Raw genomic sequence first — 27,231 nt, 5'->3', positions numbered from 1 at the left:
ATTCAGATCCATCCCAGAGGATCTGTTGCACTCAGAGCAGTTGATAAGAACACTCCCCAGCAACCCGAAGTCCCAGAGCAGCAGCTGGGAGACCAACTGCTGCACACTAGGGACCCATCACCCAACAAAACCCAGCCCTCATGAGTACCACTCCCCTTCCACCCCCTCTTCCTGGTCCTTCTTGCTTGGACAGACTCATAGCTGGTCTGCTCCCAGGAAGACACCATATTCAGGCCCATCCCAGAGAATCTGCTGCACTCAGAGCAGTTGAGGATCCACTGTACCCAGAGCAGTTGACACCTAGCTGTTTGCTCCTATGAAGACACCATACCCTGACACATTGGCACAGAATCCTTCTGATCTGAGCCAGTGCACTGAGCAGACCTTGGGTGCTACCTCTGCAACCAATCCTACAACACCCAGAAGAAGCGGGACTCCCAAGAGTTCTAACATGCCCAAGATCATAGAGAAAGCTGGACTCCCAGAAACTTTAACACGCCAGGATCATAGGATTACAGGATCCCAGAGGCAGTCTGATTCCCAGGAGCTCTGACATTCAGGATCACAGGATCACAGAGACAGCTGAACTCTTAGGAGCTCTGACACAACCAGGAAAACAGGACGGACAGGCTCCAGTCAGAGACAGTGAGTGCAGGAAGTACTAGAGATAACCAGATGGCAAAAGGCAAGCAGAAGAATGTAAGCAATAGAAACCAAGGTTACTTGGCATCATCAGAATCCAGTTCCCCTAACATAGTGAGTCCTGAATATGCCATCACACCAGAAAAGCAAAACTCAGATTTAAACTCACTTCTCATGATGATGATAGAGGACTTTAAGAAGGACAAAAGTAACTCCCTCAGAAAAATACAGGAGAACACAGGTAAATAGGTGGAAGCCCCTAAAAAGGAAACAAAAGAATCCCCTAAAGAATTACAGGGAAACACTATCCGACAGGTGAAGGAAATGAACAAAATCATCAAGGATCTAAAAATGAAAGTAGGAACAATAAAGAAATCACAAAGGGAGACTACCCTGGAGATAGAAAACCTAGGAAAGAAATCAGGAGTCATAGACGTAAGCATTACCAACAGAATATAATAGACAGAAGAGAGAATCTCAGGTGCAGAGAATACCATAGAAAATATTGACACAACTGTCAAAGAAAATACAAAGTGCAAAAAGGGGTTTTAGTGTTTTTTCTAACCCAAAACATCTAGGAAATCCAGGACACAATGAGAAGAACAAACCTAAGGATAATAGGTATATAGAGAGCAAAGATTCCCAAATTAAAGGGCCAGTAAATATCTTCAACAAAATTATAGAAGAAAACTTCCCTAACCTAAAGAAAGAGATGCCCATGAACATACAAGAAGCCTTCAGAACTCCAAATAAACAAGACCAGAAAAGAAATTTCTCCTGTCACATAATAATCAAAACACCAAATACACAAAACAAAGAAAGAATATTAAAAGAAGTAAGGGGAAAAGGTCAACTAACATATAATGGCAGACCTATAAGAATTACACCAGACTTCTCACCAGAGACTATAAAAGCCAGAAGATCCTGTAGAAATGTCATACAGACCCTAAGACAACACAAATGCCAACCCAGACTACTATGCCCAGCAAAACTCTTAATTACCATAGATGGCAAAACCAAAATATTCCATGACAAAATCTCTCCACAAATCCAGCCCTACAAAGGACACAAGGAGGGAAACTACACTCTAGAAAAGGCAAGAAAGTAACCTTCTTATAACAAACCCCAAAGAAGTTAACCACACAAACATAATTCCACCTTTAATAACAAAAATATCAGGAAGCAACAATCATTTTTCTTTAAAAATCTCTTAACATCAATGGATTGAAATCCCCAACAAAAAGACATGAACTAACAGACTGGATACATAAACAGGACCCAGCATTTTCCTGCATACAGGAAATGCACCTCAGTGACAAAGACAGACACTACCTTGGAGTAAAAGGATGGAAAACAGTTTTCCAAGCAAATGATCCCAAGAAACAAGCAGGAGTAGCCATTCTAATATCAAATAAAATCGACTTTCAAACAAAAGTTATCCAAAAAGATAAGGAAGGACACTTCATACTCATCAAAAAAAAATCTACCAACACAAACTCTCAATTCTGAACATCTATGCTCCAAATGAAAGGGCACCCACATTCATAAAAAAAAACTTTACTAAAGCTCAAAGCACACATTGCACCTCACACAATAATAGGGGGAGATTTCAAACACCTCACTCTCATTAAAAGACAGGTCATGGAAAAAGAAAATAAACAGAGACACAGTGAAATTAAGAGAAGTTATGAACCAAATGGATTTAGCAGATATTTATAGAACATTTCATCTGAAAACTAAAGAATACACCTTCTTCTCAGCACTTCATGGTACCTTCTCCAAAATTGACCATATAATTGGTCACAAAATGGGCCTCAACAGAGAGAAGAAAATTGAAATATTCCCATGCATTCTATCAGATCACCATGAACTAAGCCTGGTCTTCAATAACGATAAAATCAATGGAAAGCCCACATACATGGGAAAACTGAACAATGTTCTCCTCAATGATAACTTGGTCAGTGAAGAAATAAAGAAATTAAAAACATTTTAGAATTTAGTGAAAATGAGGACACATCATACCAAAACTTGTGGGATGCAATGAAAGCAGTGCTAAGAGGAAAACTCATAGCTCTAAGTGCCTACAAAAGGAAACTGGAGAGAGCATACACTAGCAACTTGACAGCACACCAGAAAGCTCTAGAACAAAAAGAAGCAAATACACCCAAGAGCAGTAGATGGCATGAAATAATCAAACTCAGGGCTGAAATCAACCAAATATAAACAGAAAGACCTATAAAAAGAATCAACAAAACCAGGAGCTGCTTCTTTGAGAAAATCAACAAGATTATCCAGACTAATCAGAGGGCACAGAGACAATATCCAAATTAATAAAATCAGAACTGAAAAGGGAGACATAACAAGAGAAACCAAGAAATTCAAAAAAACCATCAGATCCTACTACAAAAGCCTATACTCAACAAAACTGGAAAAATCTGTAGGAAATGGACAATTTTCTAGACAGAGGTACCAAAGTTAAATTAAGGTCAGCTAAGCCACCTAAACAGTCCCATAATACCTAAGAAATAGCAGTCTCTAAAAGGCTCCCCACCAAAAAAAGCCCAGGAACAGATGATTGTTTTGTAGAATTCAATGAGATCTTCCAAAAAGACCTAATACCAACTCTCTTCAAACTATTCCACAAAATAGAAACAGAAGGAGCACTATCCAATTTATTCTAGGAAGCCACAATTATGCTCATACCTAAACCACACAAAGACCCAACAAAGAAAGAGAACTTCATACCAATCTCCCTTATGAATATCAATCCAAAAATACCCAATAAAATTCTTGCAAACCGAATCCAAAAACACATCAAAACAACCATCCATCATGATCAAGTAGGCTTTATCCCAGGAATGCAGGGATGGTTCAATATTTGAAAATCCATCAATGTAATCCACTATATATATACAAACTCAAAAAAATCACATGATCATCTCACTAGATGCTGAGAAAGCATTTGACAAAACTCAACACTCCTTCATGGTAAAAGTCCTGGAAAGATCAGGAATTCAAGTCCCACACCTAAACATAATGAAAGCAGTATACAGCAAACCAGAAGCCAACATCAAACTAAATGAAGAGAAACTTGAAGCAATTCCACTAAAATCAGGGACTAGACAAGGCTGCCCACTTTCTTCCCACCTATTCAATATAGCTACGCCAGAGCAATTAGACAACAAAAGGAAGTCAAAGAGATAGAAATTGGAAAGGAAGAAGTCAAAATATAACTTTTGGCAGATGATATGATAGCATACTTAAGTGACCCCCAAACTTCCACCAGATAACTCTTAAACCTGATAAACAACTTCAGCAAAATGGCTGGATATAAAATTAATTCAAACAAATCAGTAGCCTTCCTCTACTCAAAGGATAAACAGGCTGAGAAAGAAATTAGTGAAATTACACCCTTTATGATAGTCACAAATAATATAAAATACCTTGGTGTGAATCTAACCAAGCAAGTGACAGATCTGTATGACAAGAACTTCTAATCTCTGAAGAAAGAAATTGAAGAAGGTCTCAGAAGATGGAAAGATCTCCAATGCTCATGGATTGGCAGGGTTAATATAGTAAAAATGGTCATCTTGCCAAAAGCAATCTGCAAATTCAGTGAAATCCTCATCCAAATTCCAACTCAATTCTTCACAGAGTTAGAGGAACACAAGAAACTAGACTCCAGACAACCAAAAAACCCAATTAAAAAATGGGGTATAGAGCTTAACAAAGAATTTTCAACTGAGGAAACTCAAATGGCTGAGAAGCACCTAAATAAATGTTCAGTATCCTTAGTCATCAGGGAAATGCAAATCAAAACAACCCTGAAATTCCATCTCACACCAGTCAGAATGGCTAAGATCAAAAACTCAGGTGATAGTAGATGCTGGTGAGGGTGTGGAGAAAGAGGAACACTCCTCCATTGTTGGTGGTACTGCAAGATGGTGCAACCACTTTGGAAATCAGTCTGGCGGCTCCTCAGAAAATTGGACATAGCATTACCTGAGGATCCAGCTATACCACTCCTAGGCATATACCCAGAAGATGCTCAAACATATAACAAGGACATATGCTCAACTATGTTCATAGAAGCCTTGTTTATAATAGCCAGGAGCTGGAAAGAACCCAGATGTCCTTCAACTGAGGAATGGATTAAAAAAATGTGGTATATTTACACAATGGAGTATTACTCAGCTATTAAAAACAATGAATTCGAGAGGTTCCTAGGTAAATGGATGGAACTAGAAATTATCATCCTGAGTGAGGTAAGCCAATCACAAAAGAACACACATGGTATTCACTCACTGATTTTGGATATTAGCCCAGAACCTTGAAATGCCCAAGATGCAACTCACAGGCCACATGAAGCCCATAAAGAAGGAAGACCAAGTGGGGGTGATTCGGTCCTTCTTAGAAGGAGCAACAAATTACTCAAGGGAGCAAATATGGAGACAAAGTGAGGGACAGAAACTGAAGGAGGGGCCGTTTCAAGACCACTCCACCTGAGTATCTATCCCATGTACAATCACCAAAGGTAGAGGCTGATGTGGAAGTCAGGAAGTGCATGCTCATAAGAGCCTGATATGGATATCTCCTCAGAGGTCTGCAAGAGTCTGACATACTCAGAGGCAGATGCTCACAACTAGCCATTGAACTGATCATGGGGTTCTCAATAGAGGAGTTAGAGTGAAGACTGAAGGAGAGCTGAAAGGATTTGCGGCACCATGAGGAGAGCAACAATACCAACCAACCACAGCTCCCAGGGTCTAAACCACCAGCCTGGGAGCACTTAGGGAGGGATCCATGGCTTCAGCTGTATATGTAAGGGTGGAGGACCCTGCTGGGCATAGGTGGGAGAAGAGATCCTTTGTCTCATGAAGGATGGACGCCCCAGGGGGTGGGAATATGAGGGTGGGGAAGTGGGAGTGGGGGGGTAGGTAGGGGTTACATCCGCAGAGAAGCAGGAGGAGGGGTGAGGGGATAGGAGGTTCCTGGGTGGGTGGGAGATGGGGTAAGGGGATAACATATGAAATGTAAATAAAACATCCAATAAAAAATAATATATATGCTAGTATTATATGTATAAAACATATGAGTACATATATGTAAATTTGATATAATAGACATGTTGGATGAATGAAAAACAAAAAACAAAGAGCAATTCTCAAATTCGTTTGGAATAACAAAAAACCCAGGATAACGAAAACTATTCTCAACAATAAAAGAACATCTGGGGGAATCACCATCCCTGACCTCAAGCTGTACTAAAGAGCAGTAGTGATAAAAACTGCATGGTATTTGTATAGAGATAGGCAAGAAGATCAATGGAATAAAATTGAAGACCCAGAAATGAACCCACACTCCTATGGCCACTTGATCTTTGACAAAAGAGCTAAAACCATCCAGTGGGAAAAGGACAGCATTTTCAACAAATGGTGCTGGTTCAACTGCAGATCAGCATGTAGAAGAATGCAAATTGATCCATTTTTATCTCCTTGTACAAAGCTCAAGTTCAAGTGGATGAGGACCCCATATAAAACCTAAAACCCTACATCCAGAATGAATGTTGATTCAGGAATTGAGTTCATCAAAGCAGTCTTGGAATAAAGAGAGTGAGAGAAGTTTGTCACTTATATAAGAATGGCTTATGGACAGAGCCTGATCAATACAGAGGCAGATGCTCGCAGCCAACCATTGGACTAAGCACAGGGTCCCCAATAGGATCCCTTATGGAGGAGTTAGAGAAAGGACTGAAGGAGCTGAAGGGGTTTGCAACCCCATAGGAAGAAGAATAGTATCAACCAACCAGACCCCCTAGAGCTCCCAGAGACCAAACCACTAACCAAAGAGTACACATGGAGGTACCTGTGGCTCCAGCCACATATGTAGCAGAAGATAGCCTTATCTGGCATCAATGGGAGGAGAGGCCCTTGGTCCAGTGAATGCTTGATGCCCCATTGTAGGGAAATGCCAGGGGAGTGGGTGGGTGGGTGGGTAGGGGAGCACCCTCAAAGAAGCAGGGGGAGGGGTGTTATAGGGCATTTTGAGGGATTAGGAACTGGGAAAGGGGATAACATTTGAAAACTAAGTAAAGAAAATATCCAATAAGAAAGAAAGAAAGAAAGAAAGAAAGAAAGAAAGAAAGAAAGAAAGAAAGAAAGAGAGAGAGAGAGAGAAGGAGGGAGGGAGGGAGGGAAGGAAGGAAGGAAGGAAGGAAGGAAGGAAGGAAGGAAGGAAGGAAGGAAGGAAGAGGGGCTTATGGAGCGAGGTACAGTGGCACAGACCTTCAATCCAAATACACAGAGACAGAGGCAGGCAAATCTCCATGAACTCAAGACCAGCCCTTTCTTGTTCAGGATTTCAAGCCAGTCAAAGCAACATGGTGAAACCCTTTCTCAAAGGAAAAACAAAAGAAAGAACAAGCAAACAAACAAAGAAAATTAATACAAAAATTAAGAATGTCTAAAGGAACTTCACAAGAAAGAACTAAAAAGAAAAAAAAGAAAACAGAAACATGTTAATTTATATTCATACTCTCTTGTATTTTCTAAATTATGTTTTAGGGTTTGAGGGTAGATTATAACTCTACTTGATATTGTTCCGAGTATATGTAGAGAAAATATTTATAACAGTATATTATATGCATTAAAGGGGATAAAACTCCTATGATTAGACTGGTAAAACAGTCTCACTGGCACCAGTAGACTGATAAGTTATGTATATATGATTTGATAATAAATGCATGCATCAAAATACTATGTAAAGAAATATACTAAAAACTACATTTGAGTCAAAATTGTAAAAATACAGAATAAATAAATGGAAGAGTTAAACATTCCCTAGGATATCAATAACACCAAACATAAGTGATCTAAACATATGAATGAAAAGATTGAAATAGAAGTGATTTAAGAATATGAGCTTATAACCCAATTCTATGTTTCATGTAAGAAACTCACTTCCACTATAGTGTTAAAAATATGTTAGAAATAAACTTTGAAACATATATTCATACATGTATATTAACATATATATTTTATGGAAACATCTACAAAATATGGTAGGAATCATATCAGGTACAGAAAACACGTTAAAAATAAAATTGCCAGAGACCGGGGTTGGGGGGTGATCATCAAATAAATTATCAGGAAGAAATAGCAATCTAAATGTACACACAACAACAGAGCTGAAAAAGAGAAAAAACTAAAGGACTTGTTGTTATAGAAATGGATAAACCCACAATTATAATTGAATAGTTCAAAATTCAGCCCTTAGCAATTAATAGAACTAGATAGAAAATCCAGTATGTTCTAAAATTGAACAATATAATTATCCAACAAGATCTAATAGACAGATATAGAAACATGTACCCAAAGAGAACTGAATATACATACTTTTCAAATGCTTTTTCACCATAGACCATATCCTAAGTCATAAAACAAAGAATTTATGCAATGTCAAGTATATTCTTCCACTTAAGTAGAATCAAACAAAAAATCAGTAATAGAAAATTAAAAGGAAATTTTCCAAGCACTTAGAAATAAAGGACACATTTCCACAATAATTCTTGAATCAATAAAGAAAACAAGAGGCATTAAAGGGCTTTAAAATATAGAAATATGCCAATATTAGGGGCATATCTTAGCAAATTTATGGCACTAACTATTAAAAAAAGAAATGTCTCAAATCAATAGTGTAGGGTCTCACTTCTTGAATGTAGAAAAGGAGAAAATAAGGTCCAAAGCAAGAAAGAAAAAGGAAATACTAAGGACCAGAAGTCCATAAAATTGAAAAGAGAAATAACAAAGCCAGTAAAATGGAGAACTGGTACTTATAAAAGATCAATAAAATTCATAAACATCAAGAAATACTGACACAGCTAAAAGGAAAACACACATTTACATACCAAGAATAAGATGGATAGCATTGCATGGGGGAAATCTCACAAGACCCCACCTGTGGACAAACAACTGCAAACAACTAATCTTTGCTAGGAGTCAGTCTTTCCCTGGCATGAGACCTCTAATTGGTTATCCAATACCAAGTTGTCAATCCTAAAATCATATACACAAAAATAAACCCAATGGGAGAAGTTGAAGGGAGGAAAGCAAAGAGAGGAAGCAATGTGATTATATTTTAAACAAAATTTAAAGCATACAAAATTTCCAGAAGCCTTAAAATCTAATCCAGGGGGTCAGAGAAATGGCTCAGGAGTTAAGAGCACTGATTGCTCTTCCAGAGGTCCTGAGTTCAATTCCCAGCAACCTCATAGTGGCTCACAACCATCTGTAATGAGAACTGTTGCCCTCTTCTGGCCATGCTGGCAGAACAGCATATGCATAATAAATAAACAAATCTTTTTAAAAATGTAAACCAATGTTTCTATTGAATGGTAAATAAACCAAAAGTAGCTAAAATATTTTTATTGATTGATTTTGATATTTGACAATTTCATTCACATACATAATGTATTATCTCTCCTATACCCTCTCTGATCTCCCCTCCCATCCCTATCAACCCCAAACCCTCATACCTATACCAGTCCCCTTCCTAGAATCATGACTTTGGGTTGCTTTTGTAACATATTTTATTGAACCAGGGCCATTTGTGTGAATACTGAACTGTAGTATCCTTTGATTAAAGCCTTATGATATCACCAATGGTTATACAACTAAAAGCAATGATTGTCCCCTTTCCCTGAATTCATCAGTAGCAAATAGTTCAGCATTGACCAGTAGGAACTTCTGTGCCTCCACTCCACCTACACTCATCTGTTGACATCACATTCTTATGAAAACCCAGGCCAGGCATCTGAAACTGCTGTGAGTTCATGATTGCAATGGAAGAGTCTTGCCCAGAAAATGACATTTCATATCTCTTCTCTCTTCCAGATTCTTTCTCTTCCCTCTTGGACAATGTTCCCCGAATCTTATAGGACCTAGTAGAAAATTTCTTTAGGACTGAACACTTGCCCATCACTTACTCACTTCATCTTCCACAGCCATGGGCCTGTGCATTCACCACCATTCACTGGTAAGAGAGTCTTCTCTGACTAGTACAGAGAATAGTGTTTGTCTATGAGTATAAGCAAATATTTAGAGGGCAGGTTGACATTTTGTTAATTTATCTAAACAACAGCAGTAGGCTTATCCCTAAGGCCTATGATGTCTCCCACCATGGATTTTGAACAGGTTTACATTACCGGTCATGTACTTCCTTCTGTGAGAAAAGTTCCAAACTGAGAGAGGTTGATAAACCCCCACCAAAATATTTTTTAAAGAAAGTTGCAGCAAGAAGAGAAGACAGTGTGCTGCATTTCAAACTCACTATAAGCTATAGTTATAAAGACTGTGTGGCACTGGCATAGGGAGAAGTACATAAATCAATGGGATAAAATAAACCACAAGTCCTCTCTCTCTCTCTCTCTCTCTCTCTCTCTCTCTCTCTCTCTCTCTCACACACACACACACACACACACACACACACACACAAATCTGATGTTTAACAAAAAACAATGAAAATTATTCAACAAGAAAACACAACTCCACACCAACAGTCAAAATATGACCCAGTATCTGAATCTCACATTTTATACAAAAAGAAAATTCAGTATTGATCATGACCTTAAATGAACATAAAACCAGGAACCCTTTAAGAACACAAAGAAACTATTACAACTAAGATAGATAAAAGCACAATTCACAAAAGGAAAGCTGAAGTGTTAGAATTCAACTAATTCAGAACTTTCTCTCTGTGAATGTCCCTTCTACAAGAATGCAAAAGTGTAACTACAGAACCAGAGAAAACATTTACAAAGTACAATCTCTCAAAAGTCGAAGATGAGAAACACATCCAGAATATCTCCCTGTTCTTTATGTTGTTCCTCTGGAATTTTATCCTTGGCATTTTCTATACCCTACATACTACATTCATTCACACACACACACACACACACACACACACACACATACATGTATACACACACATTCTCCAGGGTTTTATATATATACATATATATTTACACACAGACACATACACACACACACACACACACACACACACACACACACACATTCTCAAGGATCAAGTATGAAAAGCTGGCTAATCAAAATTGCACACAACTTGCCAATGGATTTTGTTTGGCTAGTTTACCAGACTGTTATCAAACCCTGTCTTAAGCCCTATATATCAATCCAGCCCAAATCATCCATTTATATATGTTTTTTCTATCCTACTAACATCCTGAATGTGATTTTTGGTGCTAATGGCTCTTTTTAAAAGCTTTATCTATAGTCCAAACAAAATTCCTACACTCTGATTACAGCCAACATTTTTATCTCCTTTTGACTATCTAATAGGTACCTCTACAGCCAGTATAGACAATTCAGATCCCCCAATTCAAACCTTATCTTTCTACTTTCCCCTTTCCTGACAATCAAGCCAAGGCCAAACATTGATACTTATTCTCTAGATTTTTCATACTCTACCCTCTAAATCTCTCAAGTGCATGCCTGCTTCTTCCTTCCTACTACCATATTTTTTCAACAGGACTAAATCATTCCTTTTTCCTTTTTATAACTCGATAGTAATTTACAATAACTAGTCATTCCTGTTAGCTAATTTATTAAATAAATGTAATGCCAGAAAAAAATGTATTCAAATGTTCTATTTTAAAATTTTATTTCCTAATTGAAAATGTCTTACATGAATGCAGTGTTTTCAGATCACTTCCATCCCCGCTCCTCTCATCTCCACCAGGACCACTACCTCACAGTCCTCTTTCTGTTTCACATCTTCTTTTGCTATAACTTGGAGTAACTGAAAAAGTCAGGAAACTAGAATTAGTGGCATCGTTATGAGAAAAAGAGCTTAAGGGAGAACATGGATAGTCTTCATTTTTATTATCAAATCTTTTTTGTTCTAACTTTTAATTTGCTTACAAGGTAATTGGTTTCACAGTGGCATTTTCATACACACCGCATTTGGATTGAACTTTCTTTCACCTACCCCTTCTACTAGTTCTTTTCCATCCTGCTTTAACTCTGCATCTGTTTTCATAATATGTGCTTCTTTTCTTCCTTCACCCCAATTAAAACCTTTGTTTGTCTCTCATGTTCCCTTTCCTAGTTTCATATTCTACACACACACACATATGTATATCTTAATTGTGCCACAGCATGTATATGTTGCTTAGAGATTGATTTTATGGAGTCAATTCACTCATTCCACCTTTATGTGAGGTCCAGAAATCAAAGTAGGTCAATAGACATGCTTGGCAAGTGCCTTTAGTCACTAAGCCATCATGCTAAATTTGGCTAATTTTTAAAAGTTTTATTATGACAAAATACAAATACCACAATCTTTATTATTCCAACATCTTTTAAATGTAGTCTTTTTAAAAATAATTCTTTAATAATTTATGTTATGTTTTTTCATCATATTCAATCCCTTCCCCAACTTCTCTGAGATCCACTTCCCCTTTCCCTATCCACCCAAATTTGTATGTCCTTTATTTTAATGCCTATCAAGTCCAACACATATTGGCCATTCATTCTTTTATGCATCATCTTCCACTGGGGTATGATCTAATTACTAGGGTCTACACCAGTGTTTCTCAACCTTTGGAGGTTAAATGACCTTTTCACTGGGATCACATATCAAATGTCCTATTTACATTATAAATCATGACAACAGAAAAATTATAGTCAAGAAGTACCAATGAAATAATTTTATGTAGGAAGTTTGAGAACCACTTGTCTATACTCTTAAAAAAGAAAATGAATTCCCTCTCTTCTAGCATTTCTCAGTTGCCATTGGCTGCTTTACTACGGATGGGATTACTTGCCTACCTCCTTCTCCATGTTAGTATTTGGTCTGGCTTATCTTGCATAGATCTTGTGCTTGATATCATTCAACAAGCTGTACTTTCCATTTCTACAATAAATGCCTTTCCATGAGAGCTCATATCCTGTCCAGGATTGGTGCTATCACATTTTTCACTCATCTACTCCACTAACCTATTTTCCCTAGGAGCAAAAATAACATTCAACATTGTATTTACATGCTTTTAAAAGCACCTTTTTAAAGGATAGTCCAATGACTCAACAGTATTTGTGAGTAAAGACAACCTTCATTGGACTAATGCTTAAGACTCTTGCAACACAAACAGTTAAAAATATCACAATATAACTTTTGACTGGAGAGTTCATGAAAGTTGGCGGTAATTAACAAATATCAATAAATTGTTACTTTGACTGTTGAATAAGTAACTAAATTGGTCTCCTTCATTCTCTGAAAAAATATCCTACAAATATCCTACCTCCATTACTGCTAATGTTCTCTTCAATCTTCTTTCATAGTACTATAGATTTTAAGAATATCTCTAGCAGATGTTCTGGCTTTTATTGAAAACTCTCAGATCCAAATATCTAACCCTCACCCACCAAGTTAAATACTAAATATCTTCCTGAAAACTTCCCATCTCCAATAGCCAAAAAATGTAAGTGATTATTATCTCTCCTAATATACTCACACCTTAGATTATGTGATATCTATCCAATTTTGTCTTGTTTTGTAGGCTTTGTGTACATATCTTTTATCATTTTTCTGCCTATAATCTTCTTCAGAGCAAAAGAACATATCTTTTTTTCTGACCTTTGGGTACTTTCCTAAATCCCAAACTTAGCAGGTACTTAATGCATGCTTTAAAATGAATATTAAACAAAATCAGATTAGAGGATGCATTTCAACTAATTATAAATGCACTTGGCATTTGATTATTATCCCCAAAGCCAACTGCTTTGTGAATTTGAAAAAAAATGAGAGTAATCTATGGTAATAATTAGGTATTAATTATCCTGATGGTGATTCCCATTTACAAATATTAACATAGAGAGGGGATTTTCAAAGTCACTGAGAGAAATATATACTTCAGTTTCCATTTCTAAAACTTAAACCACAGAAACCATTTCCATATGGCTTGTTTGGAGGACGAAGGGATTGCTTCAGCTTCCAACTAAAACTATATTGGCAACTCAGAAGTATCTCTTCAAACTCTGAGTAGGTCCCCTGGAGCCCTTCTGAGATAAAGAGCTAAAATTTAATTTGCCATTGTGTAACCCAGTCACGGAAAGCAGGAAGGAGCTCACGTTTTCATCCCCTTCATAGTAGACATTTAATTATATGATAATTACTTACAGCTTGCTGCTCAGCTTCTACTTTTATGAAATGTAAATTACACTTCACTCAAAAGTGCAAGATGAGCATTTAAAATACTTCACTAAATGGGTTTTAAAGAATTTTTTGACATTTTCCCCCAGGTCAAGCATTAGAATGGCAATATACCTTTGAAGCACACTTTCATTTAGGTACCAGGAAGTTGGTTATTTAATGAATACCCGAAGACAGAGAAACTTCCAAGAGGGAAAAAAAGAACATAGTGAGTTCTAAACAACTTCAATGGCTTCAATAAAGCCAAAGCCTGGCTCTCAGAATAAGTGAAATATTTTATCGACTATGCCTACAGGTAGACTCATTAACTCAGTTTTACTGGAAAGGCTGAAGAAAGTTATGATAATTATAACACTAATATCATTAGGGTGCTAGAGAGAAGACTCAGTGGTTTGGAGTACTTGCTGATCTTGCTAAGGACAGGAATTTGATTCCCAGCATCCATATGGTGGTTCAAAATCACCTGTAGCGCCAGCTCCAGGGGATCTTCTACTGTCTTCTAGATTCCTTGAGTACCTGCACACATGTGTACATATACACATGGCTGGAGGGTAGCAAACACACAGACACATGGACAAAAATAAGTCTTTTTAAAAGATGAAATTATTTGAATGACTATACTTAGAAATAACTGTCGAGTGTTTCTTATTATACTTCTATAGCCTTATAGTACTATTTCCTCTGATATTAAAAATTATGGACCTCTAACAAAAGTCACGAGACTGAGAAAATCATTCCTTTTCCACTACTATATTATGCAGTTTTAGCTTTCCATTACTATGAAAAACTAACAAGGAGCAATCAAATGGAAAAGTTTATTGTGGCTCAGAGATTTCAGTTTCCTAGTTACCTGAGTTCATGACGCAGTGACTGAGGTGATGGAGAGTGTCACTGCAGATAACCATGGCAGAGCAAAGCTGTTCGCTTTAGAGCAACCAGGAAACTGAGACAGTTCACTTTATAACAAAGCCTTCCACCAGTTCATTAAGTTTTGAATCCATCTATGGACTGATTCATCAACTAAGCAAGAACCCCCCATGATCTTAGCCTCCCAAGGACTTCACATAAAAACACTGCTCTGTTGAGAACAACACATTTAACATACAAGATTGGGGGTGGGAATTTTGAAGGGCTAAACTGTAAAGAATGCTTAAGTAGAAAATCTTGGTACAGGGACTCAAAGGCAAAAGTTGGCTCAAAGCAATTAGGAAGCAATCACCTTAACCTTCCTGATTTGCATTCAGAGGCTTTGCTGTTGTTTATTACCAGCTCAAAATGTAAGGAATAATCGGTTTCATACTCCAAAACAGATGTGTCTCATGAGTCATCCAGGGTCTATAAAGGAAAACTTCAAAAAAAAAACCTTGGAAATAAATGTGAACCAGGAGGGAGGGATGAAAAATATCAAGGTAGAAATGAAATGTAGAGAAATGTAAGAATATTATTTGCTATAGTTCAATTAAGAAATAGGAAATCCTGCCTGGCTACAGTAGGTGGCCACTGCAGGCTCCACATCCCCCACTACTAGGAGTCTCAGCCAGAGTCACCCCCATAGACTCTCTGGAGCTTCCCCCATTCCAGGTCTCTAACACGTCCTAGAGATACTACCCCCTAGCCCACCACCAATTTCTGTCTCTCCCCTGCTCTCTGCACATCTGACCCCTGTCCCATGTCCATTCCCATCCCCTCTCTGATCAAGTCCCCTTCTTCCACTTCTGAAATCCATTTCATTTCTCCTACTGAGAAGGACTCAAGCACCCTTCCTTAGGACCTCTTTATTATTTGGCTTCTTTGGGTCCTCAGACTCCAGCTTGGTCATCCTGTACTTGAAGACTAACGTCTACTTATAAGTGAGTACATACCATGCATGTCTTTTGAGGTCTGGGTTACCTTACTAAGGATGATATTTTCTAATTCCATCCACTTGCCTGCTAATTTCATGGCATCCTTATTTTTAATAGCTGCATAGTATTCCATTGTGAAAATAAACCACATTTCTGTATTCATTCTTCAGTTGAGAGACATCTGAGTTGTTTTCAGTTTCTGGCTATTACGAATAAAGCTGCTATGAATACAGTTTGAGCATATCTACAAAGTGTCTTTGTAGGACATTGGAGCATCTTTTGGGTATATTCCCTGGAGTGGTATATCTACGTCTTGAGATAGTATTCCAAGTTTTCTGAGAAACTGCCAAACTGATTTCCAGAGTGGTTGTGTAAGTTTGCACCACCACCAACAGTGGAGGAATGGTCACTTTGTTGCACGTCCTCACCAGTATGTGCTGTCCCTTGAGTTTTTAATCTTAGCTATTTTAATGGGTATAAGATGGAATCTCAACAACAGCAAACCACCCACAAAAACTTGGACCCAAAATGTGTCATCCTGCAAGAAGTACAGGAACATAGATGATATAGAGACTGAAAGAACTGCCAACCAATGACTGGCCTAAATTGAGACTCATCCCATGGGCAAGTATCAATCACTTACAATATTAATGATACTCTGTTATGCTTGCAGACAGGAGCCTAGCAGAACTGCCCTCTGAGAAGACTGACTCAAACAGATGCAGACAACCACAGTCAAACACTAGATGGAGCTTGGCAGTCTTGGGGAAGAGTTGGGGGAAAGATTGAAGAACCCGAAGAGGATAGAGACTCCTCAGGAAGACTAACAGAGTCAACTAACCTGGACCCTTGAGGGCTCCCAGAGTCTGAACCAAACATAGAAGGGCTGGACTTAGGCTCCACCACACATTTGTGGCAAATGTGCAAAATGTGCAGCTTGGTCTTCATGTGGCTTTCCCAACAATTGGAACGGGGATTGTCCCTGAATCTGTTGCCTGCCTGTGGATCCTGTTCTCCTAGTTGAGCCACCTTGTCTGGCCTTGGTGAGACAGGCTTCACCTAGTCTTTGCAGTAACTTGCTGGGGGGTGGGGGGCTACTCAGAGTGAAACCTCCACCCTTTCAGAGGAGATGGGGAGGGGGAATAGGTGAAGGAGCTGTTTGAGGAGGGACTGGGAGGAAGTGAGCTGATATTGGGATATAAAGTGAATATACATACATAAATATAAATGAAAAAGAAAATAACTATGAAATCCAGCTTATCTATCACTGATCAAAATTACTTACCTTATGACTGCGTATTTTCTTATTTTCTAAGCATTTTCACATAAAATTTTAATAAGTTAGAATTACAGAGAACATTAAAAGGCAACCAGATTAATTGTCTTATATTCTCATTTATTTTGTAAATGTTTATTAAAGCATAGAAAAGTACAGAAAAGATGTATCTGAATTGTGCACACTGTTATACAGTGGGCACAGCAGCATGCCACCACCATGATTAAAGCTCAGACTATGATCAGAACCTCCAAAACCTCTCATGTGTGTCTACTCCCTTGCTGTTTGTATTACCTGTGTCCAAACTTGCTATAAATGGATTATAGTTTTTGTTTGACATATTTCTCAATCTGATATCCTTGAAATTTGTCGATATCAGAGTATTTTGCTTTTTCGGTTGCTTACAATATTCCATTGCACAAATATGTCACAATATATTATTCATGCGTATGAATGGTTCTGTTGCCTTTAGAATGATGCTAGTAAAAACCAGAGTGTTCCAGTAGGGCAGGAACTGATGCAAAAAGCACGGAAGAATGCCAGTTACTGTTCTGCTCTTTTTCCATTGCTCACTTGTTCCTTTTATCCAATCCAGAACTGTAGCAACCTGTTCGGGTCAGTCAGCAGGGTCTCCAGCACAGGAGTGAGGATGCACGCTTCCAATTCCCGCTGTATCCTTCACTGTATCCTGCTTACTGGAGCTCTAACGTTGAGGCGCCACTTTGTAGCCGACTGAGCTGCCTCACATTCAGGGGGCCACTTTGTTATGGCCCGTTCTGCTGCTCTGGTCCACGGGTCAGGGCCTAGCAAGAGAGAGAGTGGGGACAGAGACGTGAAGAATGGAGACAAGACAGGGAGTCTGATCAAGTCTCTCAAGTCTCTTTATTGGAAGGAAATCCTGGGTATTTATACCCTTTACCACGTGCCTTGCCCTCGTGGACAAGCACAGCTGAAGGCACTACGTCATGTGCCTTGCAGCATGGATATCACGTGCACCTAGCTAGCAGTGAGGAGACCACGTGCACCCAGCAGCATGGATATCACGTGCACCTTGCAGCTGGTGGCACTAAACAGCAAAACAAGATATGTGAGAAAAACAAGATATTTATCAGAGTGTGCTCAGCTGTTGTAGGCTGTTGAAAACAAGTCTCTTGTCAGGGTATATGGCCTGAGATGGCTGCAAAGATGATAGCCACTTTCAGCTAGGAGTCGGCTCCCAACACAGAACCACTAGCCCAGTTATGGCACCACCAACATAAACATGAATCAAGAAAATGCCAACCATTTTTGCCAATCTGATGAGTATATTTTCTCTCTTGTGGTTTCCTCTTTCCAGATGACTCTAGATTGTGTCAAGTTGACAAAACAACTAACTTACATAGAGTCTTTGGGATATAAATCCTAGAGTTGTATAGCAAGATATTTTGATACCCTAGTAAGTCTACCATGACACAGAGCAAACTGCATATCCACAAATATATGGACAACACAAATTGAATTCAATGCATTCAAAACAGAAAGAATGTGAAGTTGGGTGGGTAAGAAAGTAGCAATAGATCTGGGTGGAGTTGAGAGATGTAGGAGAAGCTAAGGTGGGAGGAGTAAGGAGAGGAAGAGGTAAAGGAAGAGAAGGATCTAGAGAGGGTAGACATGTAGGAGCGATGGAGGTGGGTGTTCACCTGTCTGTAGCAGTCAAAGGTAGTTGGTATATCTAGGTTGGGTATTGGATTACACTTCTGATTGTATGGGCATTTTGTTACTGATAATTACCAAATATATAAGCTTTTGGATAATTTAAGCATTAGAGTCTCATTTTCCTACTGGGCCCGTGTGGATGGTGAGATGGTCTGGGCAATGCCCAGCCTTGCAGAGACAGCAAGCCACCTCCCACCATGCTGGCGTCTCGTGGGTGGCAGGGCTGGTGTTTCTGGCTGGGCATTTCTAGATGCGGACGCACATGTGGCCTCTGGCCAAGAAACATGGTGACTGAGCTAGGCAGAGCTGCTGCAGCATAGATAATCGGCATGACCAGTGGCCCTTTTTAAATAATTACTTCAACAGAGAGAGAAGATTGAAAGTGATCAAAGTACATTGTCACCCCAAAAATTAACAAAAGTGTTATTAGAAAAAAAAATCAGGATTTCTGTACTTTAAGTAAATCAAGGCTTTGCATTTTTACTTTATATTTTATTGAATCAAAATATACTATGAAATATTATTTTAGGACTTTGAGTCAAACTGGAAAGTAATTATTAAGTTTGGTATGGTATGCTCTTAATTTAATTATTCTTTTTAATTCAAACTTAATATTCTGCTGATTACAAATTTTAAAAAGTGGATTAAAATGAAACAGCACAGAATAAAAAGTTACATATGAACTTCAACTCTTAAAATGCAATATTTAAGAGCCTGTGAGTTTCTTCCTGCTGTGAACATCTTAGTTCTGGCCTCTGTCTCCTGGCCAATCCCTTACACCATGGCCCTGAAGCAGTAATCTGTGATCCTGCCTCAGCCCAAGAAACTCAGACCAGCTGCTCCCCGAAGCTGGAGGACAAGTCAGCCTCCCCTGGCCTGCCGAAGGGAGAAAAAGAACAGCAAGAAGCAATTGAACATATTGATGAAATACAAAATGAAATAGACAGACTTAATGAACAAGCCAGTGAGGAAATTTTGAAAGTAGAACAAAAATATAACAAACTCCATCAACCATTTTTTCAGAAGAGTTCAGAATTGATCGCCAAAATTCCAGATTTTTGGGTAACAACATTTGTCAACCATCCACAAGTGTCTGCAGTGCTTGGGGAGGAAGACCAGGAGACTCTGCATTATTTGACCAGAGTTGAAGTGACAGAATTTGAAGACATTAAATCAGGTTATGGAATAGATTTTTATTTTGATGAAAATCCTTACTTTGAAAACAAAGTTCTCTCCAAAGAGTTTCATCTGAATGAGAGTGGTGACCCATCTTCAAAGTCCACCGAAATCAAATAGAAATCTGGAAAGGATCTGTCAAAATACTCAAGTCAAATACAGAATAAGGCCAGCAGGAAGAGACAGCACGAAGAGCCAGAGAGCTTCTTTACCTGTTTTACTGACCATGCTGACACAGGTGCTGACAAGTTAGGAGAGGTCATCAAAGATGATATTTGGCCAAATCCCACGTGCAGTAATATTTGGTTCCTGATATGGATGATGGAGAGGCAGATGATATGATGGTGGTGGTGGTGGTGGTGGTGGTGGTGGTGGTGGTGACAACAGCGACAACAACAACAACAAAGAGGCAGAGGAAGGGTTTGAAGATATTGATGAAGGAGATGAAGATTAAGGTGAAGAAGATGACTGTGAGAATGAAGGGGAGGAAGGAAAGGAGGATGAAGCAAGGATGCCTAGCACAGAAGATTGATGGATTCCAAACTCCATTTTTATTTTCTTTTTATTCTTTAATTTTCTCCAGTCCCTGGGAGCAAGTTGCCGTCCTTTCCTCCCTGTCCCTCTATGCTCAGTCGCCCTATTTTTGAGGTCTCAACATCATGGTTCTCAACTAGTTTGGGGAAAAATATCTTGAGCAAAATACAACAGGAAAAGAATCTCCACATTTCTGTTCTAAATTTATTTTTATCCTTTCTTGTTTCAAAAACTTGTGGATTCAACACCACCACCATGATCTGCGGAAAAAAAAGAAAAGCCCTCCAGTTCCCTTGGCTCTGCTGGAGACTGGAGGGTGCTAGGCCTCTGTGTAGCAGTGCATAGAATTCTAGCTTTTTTCTTTTCTCTGTATAGATTCTCTGTCTACTGTGTCTCTATGTGAATACAGACAGCATTTACCAACATGAATTTGTCTACTTTCTTTTGTTTAATAAAAAGAAAAATGGGGGTATATATGGTGAGCAAGGATAGATATGAGGTCTCACTATGGGGTACTAAGTGGACATCTGGCAACATGGCTTCTCCTTTGGCATGTTTAATTGTGATGTTTAACAGACATCTTTGCAGTTTAAGGTGACACTTTTAAAATAAAGTTCTCTCCTGACAATGACTTGAGCCCTGCCACTCAATGGGAGAATCAGCAGAACCTAGAGGGTTTTATTTGTTGTTGACATTCTCTGCTTTTTTTTTTTTTTTTTTTTGGTTTTCACTGGAAGGAAGAGGATGCTCATTTTAAATGTTGAAGTGTACAAGTTGCTTTGTTAGGATAAGATCAATGTATACACAAAGGAAAATAAAATACAGTGTTCATTCTTCAACTTTCTAATGACTCCATTGGCCTCTTTTAGAGAAGTCATTCCCTTATGGTATGTCTTTTGTTTTTATGTTTTATTTCATTGTGGAACTGGACTAACCTTGAAACTTTCATTTGATTTCTTTATGCTTGTTTTCTTATCAGTTGAATAAATATAATATGAATATAAAAACAGTGTTCTGAACACTTGCATCTGCTTTGCTATACATATGTGTGAATTGCTGTTGAGAATATACATAGAAAAAGATTTGTGAAATTCACTGAATACATAAATATTTGACTTAGACACTGCCAAACTTTCTACATTTTCCAGTTCACATTGCAATGGATAATGGATCAGAGTTCCACTAGTTTTCTATATAATTTCAACAGTCATTTGTGCTGTTGACTTCTTTTATGTAGTAGGTGTCCTAATCAGTACATAGTGTTACTATGTTGTGCTCTTAATTTTTATTTCCCTGATAACTAATTATGCTATTGACCATTTCAATATCATATTTGGTTAAATGCCTATCTTGGTCTTTAAATATTTTTAATTTAGATTATCTGTTGTTATTATTATTATCAAGCTATATGAGTTCTTTTTAAGATCTTATTATAAATAAATAATATGTGGAGCTTATGTGTGAGATACATATACATATATACATACATATATATATGTATACATACATATATACATTTATGCATATATGCATATATGCATATACACATTTATACATTTATACATATGTACATATATGCATGCATATATATGCATGTATGTATGTATGCATTTATGCATATATGCATTTATGCACATATGCACATATATGCATTATGCATTTATGCATGTATGCATTTATGCAAATATGCATGTATGCATTATGCATTATGCATATATGCATATATGCATGTATGCATGTATGCATGTATGCATTTATGCATATGTGCGCATATATGCATATATATGCATGAATGCATTTATGCATATATGCATATATGCATGTATGCATGTATGCATGTATGCATTTATGCATTTATGCAGGTATTCATATATATGCATGTATGCGTTATGCATTTATGCATGTATGCATGTATGCATGTATGCATTTAGGCATATATGCATGTATGCATGTATGCATGTATGCATGTATGCATGTATGCATTTATGCATACATGCATACATGCATGTATTCATATATATGCATGTATGCGTTATGCATTTATGCATATATGCATTGTGCATTTATGCATGTATGCATATATATGCATATATACATACATGCATATATACGCATACATGCATATATATGAATACATGCATAAATGCATACATGCATACATGCATATATACATGCACACATATATACATACATATATACATATATGCATAAATGCATGTATACATATATACATAGATATACATATATACATATATACATATATATACATATATATACATATATTCGTATATACATATATACGTATATATGGTTTTCTCCAACTCCTGTTTGTATTCTTACTTTCTTGTATACTTAGGTAAAAATGTTTTTATTTAAATAAAGCCCAAGAAATTAATGTAAGGAATGAAAACAACTATCATGACAGATACATGTGTTTTAAAAGCTAATAAACGAATAGTATTTTAAAAACTAACTCTTTACCAAGTCTCTCGTTATGCTAAAGGTCAAATAATTTTCATTTTCAGTCTATAAACTAGTACCATCATATAAAAAATGAAAAATCTTTGAAAACAGTCTCTTACGTGTTACTTCTCAAATATGGAAACATTACCAATTTATTTATTCAACACAGGATTCTACCTTCTAAGCACCAAGTATTCTGTGAAAGGATATGAGTGCTAATCTTGGTTGTCAAGTTGATTACACCTGGAATCAACTCAAATCTAAGCAGCTGGGCACACCTGTGAGGGATTTTCTAGATTGAATTATTTGAACTGGGAAGACCTACCCTAAATGTGGACAACTTCAGGTGGTAGCCCACATAAAAGAACATTGGAAAAGGAAGTTTGTGCTTTTTGCCCTCTTGCCCTCACTCCCACTGACAAGTCTATCCTGTTGCTGAGGCATTCCTTCACTGATGTTAGAACCTATTTCTTCAGGATTCCAATATGGATTGAAGACTGACAGCTCTCTAGGAATCCTCTCTGACTCCAACAGCAGACAAGGACCACCGAGTCACCCAGTCTTGTGGAGCGAACAACTCATATTCTTGGCCTTTTTGTTGGGAGACAGCTTTTGTTGAGAGACTACTTGGATCACAATCTATAAGCCACTCCAATAGAGCACACACACACACACACACACACACACACCTTCCATTCATTCTGTTCCTTTAGAGAACCCCAATATGATGAGGTTATAACAATGAACATAAAAGATCATTTTTTTACCCTCAGATATTCTACAAACTGTAGAAAAAAGCAAGCTTTAACAATCACCCTAAAGCCAGGCATGGCTGTGTGTGCCTATATTATCATTATTCTGAAAGCTGATGTAAGAAGGTGAATTTGAGGCCTGTCTGAGTTACAGAATAAGATCTTGTCTCAAAAAATCACCCTAATAAATCATTATAATTATAGTAAATGCTACATAAGACAGTTACAAGGAGCTGTACCTGTGCATAATGGGACCTTAATTAAATTGAGGGAACTATACAATAGTTGCAAGGTTGTAAAGTGTTTGCTAGATGGGAGGATAGCACTGATGATAAGAAGGAAATTTAGAAAAAACACTCTTCACACATAAACAGGCATATGTGCGCACACACACACACAGGAACACAGGAACACATCCACACAGTCTACCTAGGACAATTTGACAGAAGAATTCAAGTCCTTCAGATCACAACTGAGATAATCTTGAATTCTAAAGTCAAGACAAAAGTAGACAGAGGTCAGCTTGTTGGCTTAAAATGGGAGTAGCTTTGAAACTTAGAGCATGAAGATAAAGAGTTACCTAAACTTCAAAACAGTGTCCTCAAACCTAGCAGGGCTACTGGAGATTTACAAATTCTTACAAGCAGACAGTGTTATCATAGTGTTCCTTAACAAACCCCAGGCCAGTGAGTATACATACTAAGAGGAATCAACAAGCGGACATCCAAGGAAGGCTATTTCAGCACTCTTGGCAAGAGCACACACCCCTGATTTGTCATTTTTAAATTTTTAGTAATTATTGTATTTATTTACATTCCAAATGTTGCCCCCCTTTCTGGTCCCCCCATGAGTTCTTTACCCCATCGCTTCTCCCCTTTGTTTCTGAGAGGGAGCTCCCCCACTCACCCACTCCCACATCCCCTCTTCCCTGGGGCATCAAGTTTTTACAAGATTAGGCATATCCTTTCCCACTGAGGCCAAACAAGGCAGTACTTTGCTATTTATGTAAGTATCAGGGGCCTCGAACAGCCCATGTATGCTCTTTGGTTGGTGTTTTAACCTCTAGGAGCTCCCAGAGGTCTGGGTTAGTTGATACTGTTGCTTTTCCTATGGAGTTGCAATCCCTTTCAGCTCCTTCAATCCTTCCCCTAACTCTTCCATAGGGGTCCCCAACCTCAGTCCAATGGTTGGGTGTAAGTATCTGCATCTGTCTCAGTCAGCTGCTGGTAGAACCTCTCAGAGTACAGCCATGTTAGGCTCCTGTCTGCAAGCACCACATAGTATAAGCAATAGTGTCAGGGTTTGGTGCCTGCCCATGGGATAGATCTCAAGTTGTGCTTGTCACTGGATGGCCTTTCCTTCAGTCTCTGCTCTATTTTTGTCCCTGCATTTCCTGTAGACAGGAACAGTTCTGTTTAAAATTTTGAAAATAGGTGCGTGGCCCCATGCCTCAAATGAAGGTCATGTCTACCTACTGGAGGTGGTCTCTTTAGGTTCCATCTCCCCACTGTTGGGCATTTTGGCTAAGTTAACCCCCACTGGGTCCTGGAAGCCTCTCATATCATAGATCTTTGGGACTTTTTAGGTGTTCCTCCCACCCCACACCCCACACCCCACACTGCTGCATGTTTCTATTCATTCTCCTGGCCCTCTGGGCTTCTCTCCTGTCTGTCCCATACTGATCCTGCCCCCCTTCTCCTCTCACCTCTTCCACCTAGGTTCCTCCCTACCTCTAACCCTCATGATTATTTTGTTCCCCCTTCTAAGTAGGATTGAAGTATTCACATTTGGGCTTTGTATGGTCTGTGAGTTGTATCACGGGTATTCTCAATTTTTTGGTTAATATCCACTTAAGGGTGAGTACATATTGTGTATGTCCTTTTGGGTCTGGGTTACCTCACTCAGGATGATATTTTCTAGTTCCATCCATTTGTCTGCACAATTCATGATGTCCTCATTTTTAATAGCTGAGTAACATTCCATTCTGTAAATGAGTCACATTTTCTGTATCCATTCTTTGGTTGAGGGACATCTGGGTTGTCACACCCCTGTTTTTAAACTTGGTCCAAAAATCAACAGATCTTATAGCCTTGAGGACACCATATAGGATTGGACAAGGAATGTACCAGCAGTAGTGACCAAGCTGAATACTGGGAAGTCCAAGAAAGTCAGTACTTAGCATGAGTCAGGGGACTGCAGTAAAGGCTGAGATTCAATTCTCCATTAAATATAGATTTTTCTATAGAGTTTGGGGAAAGATTTGATCATATGTAGTGCATACAAAAATGTACTTACTTCATTTCTTATCTTGCAGTAAAATCCACACCTAGTATAAAATTTAATATTGGGGAGTCCATGTAGATTGTGGAGAGACTCTTAAAACAGTTTGAACTGAGCCCTTGGTATATTTGATAGTGAAGCAGTTAAAATGCTCAGTACTCGGTGAATGAATGAATGGATGAATGAATGAGTGAATGATCACTCCAGGCCTTTTCAGGAGCCCATGCCAAACTCCAGAAATGCTCTCCTTCTTTCATCTCACCATCTCTCCCACAGGAGACAAACAGAAAGTTGGGCTGCCTCGACTTAATCTATTACTTCCCAGCAGCGAAAGCTGGCATCCCAAATGGATGTCAAGGGTGCCAGGGCAAAAATGTGCTTCACACTTAACTGAGAAAGAAGGACTTCTTTGAGTTATGTGTCATTAGTGAATCCTAATGTCATTAGGTACAAGAATCAGAATTTGCATAGAAATCATTGCAGGGAATTGTTTCTTTGCCTTGCCACTATTGATTTGCCAGCACCGTTAGCTGTTTAATGCTACTGCTTTTAATTGATTACTCCTGGGGAGTCCCTCAATAGCAGGCTTCTTCAATTGAGACACTGGGCCATTCATTGAATGTGATTCGACAACCCCAATTGACTCTGGAGACCTCTGCCTATCTATGGCATAATCACAGACGCCTCACACAGTTTAATAAATAATGTGGCCCTTCCAAATGCAACACACTCAGGTGATGGCCCAGTTAAATATATGAACCTGTCCAATTCTGTTCACCTGCTAGAACTCAATGATCAAGCCATATATTTGTAACTACTTGCAAAGTTGAGTAGCTGATGCTGAATTTAAACTTCAGCTGGTTTCACATTCTAAATGCATGTGAGGCCTCTAAAATTCTTGAGTTTGCCCCTTCAATGTTAGGAAGTAGTTGAGTGAGTCTATATAGAATCTCCTTAGGCTAACCAAAGACATTGCAATGTGCAGTGTTTGGGAGAGCAGTGTTACTACCAAAGACTGGAGGAACTGAGTAGTGTTACAGTAAAACCACACCAGGTGAGGACAACTCATGGAGCAATGCTGTAGTTATAGGACCACCTTGTATTCTTATTTGAGTCTAACTCCACCCAACTCACTAAGGGTTATGTTATTTTTCATATTTTCATAGGTTCCAATGCCTGTTAAGGGACATACCAAGAACATAAGTCTTGTTCTTTCACTCCCTACAAGACCATAGAAACCTCATCTAGTTCGAGGACAAGAAACTAGTTTTGGCTGGTTCTATATGTTCTCAAGACTACTGTGTCTCTCGTGCACAGATGTAGACACAAAGCAACATAT

The 27,231-nt window shown here is 38.4% G+C and overlaps 1 pseudogene; it reads left to right on the top strand.

Moving 5' to 3' along the window:
- Nucleotides 1–19,468: 19,468 nt before the first annotated feature.
- On the top strand, nucleotides 19,469–20,395 carry LOC114618563 (annotated as a pseudogene).
- The last annotated feature ends 6,836 nt before the right edge of the window (nucleotides 20,396–27,231 follow it).

The sequence above is a fragment of the Grammomys surdaster genome, unplaced genomic scaffold (assembly GCF_004785775.1).
Source record: "Grammomys surdaster isolate TR1022 unplaced genomic scaffold, NIH_TR_1.0 60, whole genome shotgun sequence".
Lineage (NCBI taxonomy): Eukaryota > Metazoa > Chordata > Mammalia > Rodentia > Muridae > Grammomys > Grammomys surdaster.
Note: the sequence above shows the minus strand (reverse complement) of the source record. Positions and strands in the feature narration are given on the sequence as shown.